Source organism: Pseudomyrmex gracilis, unplaced genomic scaffold, assembly GCF_002006095.1.
Source record: "Pseudomyrmex gracilis isolate BER0280 unplaced genomic scaffold, ASM200609v1 scaffold_317, whole genome shotgun sequence".
In the NCBI taxonomy this organism is placed as follows: domain Eukaryota; kingdom Metazoa; phylum Arthropoda; class Insecta; order Hymenoptera; family Formicidae; genus Pseudomyrmex; species Pseudomyrmex gracilis.
The window spans coordinates 136,641-139,155 of NW_018020901.1; the positions used below are offsets into that span (position 1 = coordinate 136,641).

The 2,515-nt window shown below is 34.9% G+C and overlaps 1 pseudogene; it reads right to left on the bottom strand.

Annotated features, from left to right (window-relative positions):
* The window catches only part of LOC109860035, a 9,127-nt pseudogene extending 7,920 nt beyond the window's left edge, over nt 1–1,207 (bottom strand).
* Between the last annotated feature and the right edge of the window lie 1,308 nt (nt 1,208–2,515).

Sequence of the window (2,515 nt, forward strand, 5' to 3'; positions counted from 1 at the left end):
CGTACGGTGTCGAATAATTTGGTGTCGAATAAATCTGTGTCGAATCGAGCGGTGTCGAATCGTACTGTGGTCAATAGAGTATCACCCCAAAAACTAAAGGGCCCGAAGGCCAGAAAGCGGCAGAAAAAGCACGTAAAAGACAGAGCTCACAAATACACGTCTGAAGTAATACTCACAGAGGCAGAGAGAGGCAGAGATTCTATGCCGTTGCATAGAATCGTAAACATATTAAGAGCTGAAAAATTAGAGATATTGATAATCCACGATTATTAACTTTTATAAGAGGCTCTTGAATTCTTGGCAATATTCCATATAAGATACTGTCTTTGTTAAATCTGTATCGCCTCTTAAATTCCACTTCATTGTATTATTCCAGTCTGCATGTCTCTAATATACTTCTTTGAAACACGTATAATCAAGTTATGTAATTGTTCATCTTCATTCTCCAACTATATATCACCCTCAAGAAGATCAATATCTTCCGGAAAATCAAGTTTATACGAGCCATGATTTTATGCAACAATATACGACAAAATATATAACTGAGATACAATTAACTGCAGTGTTCATAAAACTGATACTAACACAAACACGTTTTCATTTCAAAACCTATGCAAAATAAATTTTGTATCACATCGGAAGGATTAACCTTTTCGCTCCGGGACTGGTCCATATATGGACCAACAAGAAAAGCGAAAGTAATAGATGTTTATAAGGTCAATTTAATGCACTAAATTTAGGAAAAAAATTGAAAAAAATCCTGGTTACTTCTTTGACCTTCAAAATTAACTTTGAAGGTCAAACAATGAAAATGCGTATTTGCGCTTGAAAATTGGTATACCTACGTTTTATGAGTCGCTGAATACAATAAAATTAGTAAAAAAATTCTAGTAACTTCTTTGACCTTGAACTTTGAAGGTCAAAGTATGAAAATGCGTATTTGCGCTTGAAAACTTANAAATTGGTGTACCTAGATTTTATCTGCTATAGTAAATAAGAATATTAGTAAATAAGTCTAACTACCTCACCGACTTTGAAGTTTGAAGATCAGTATGTGCAAAACATTATCTTATCTGAAAATCAATAAACAGACGCTTTGGGTACGCTGAGGTGACACTAGCTCTATCAAGATCGTCTTGTCATCTTTGTTTAGTAAGTTCGGTGTATAAGTACTGAATGATAACATATGTATCTGTATGTTTTTCATTGTGTAGTATCTAGAAGTAATAGCTATGTCAAGGTCAATTTTTTTACATTGGTAATTCTATAAAAACATTTCTCTGTGCACTTGTTGAAAAAACTGATTTTATAGGTGAACTCCAGGTAAAAGTATCGGAAAATTGTCATTTTTAGTAGCATCTAACAACGAGATAGTACTTAGTTATTTTTCACACTTCCACGTATATATTCTAATTAGCATAGTAGTTGTTCGTTATTGTTATTACATTTTGCTACTCAAGAAGTGTTCCATCACTTATCTTTGAGATAATGGCTGACAAAGCTTGGACAAGCGGCGAATTTGAGTCAGAGGAAAGAGACCCTGACGATAAAGAAACATATGGTATTGATTTAGAAGATTTAGAAGATGTGGAGTATGTCNAAGATCAAATTTATGAAGACTCGTGGTTTTTTCCATCAATAAAAAATTTCAACGGTACCTCTAAAATCAATCAAAACATCAATGTAGCAGATAATACACCTATAGACTTCTTAAATTATTTTTTCGACTCCTCACTGATTGAAATGATTATTGAAGAAACTAATCGTTATCATTTTCAATATCCTAGAATTCAAAGTGACCATATGAAGCCTTGGACTCCCCTCACAAATAAGACTTCGAAAATTTTCTTGGCCTTTCGATTCTCATGGGACACGTTCGAAAAGGCAAATTACATAGGTATTGGTCGACTGATCAATTAGTACAAACTCCAATTTTTCGTCAGATGATGTCTCGCGACAGATATTTGCAGATTTTGTGTTACATTCATTTTCACGACAATGAAAATACGACATCGGATATTGCAGGCCATACTTTAGCAAAAATCAAGGCAATAATAGATTTTTGTCAATCTAAATTTTCAGCAGCTCTTACTCCAGGGAAAAAAGTCTGTATTGATGAAAGTCTATTACTTTGGAAAGGGCGGCTTAGATTCAAACAGTATATACCTTTGAAGCAAAATCGGTTTGGCATCAAGCTGTTTGAGCTAGTTGACTGTGAAACGGGATTCATTCTAAACTTTATTGTGTATACAGGAGCAGACACTGACTATAGAAAGTTCGGATTAGGTGTTACTGGAGATATTGTCGCCCACTTTTTAGAACCGTACCATCGTCAGGGTCGCGTTGTGTATGTTGACAATTGGTACACATCTTCTGCCTTGGCAGAATTTTTGGATGACCGAGATACTGGTCTATGTGGGACAGTAAAAGCAAATAGAAAGGGAATGCCGAAACTGGAAAATAAGTTATCACAAGGACAAATACAAGTTGCTCACACTGACGTCTGGATGGCAAT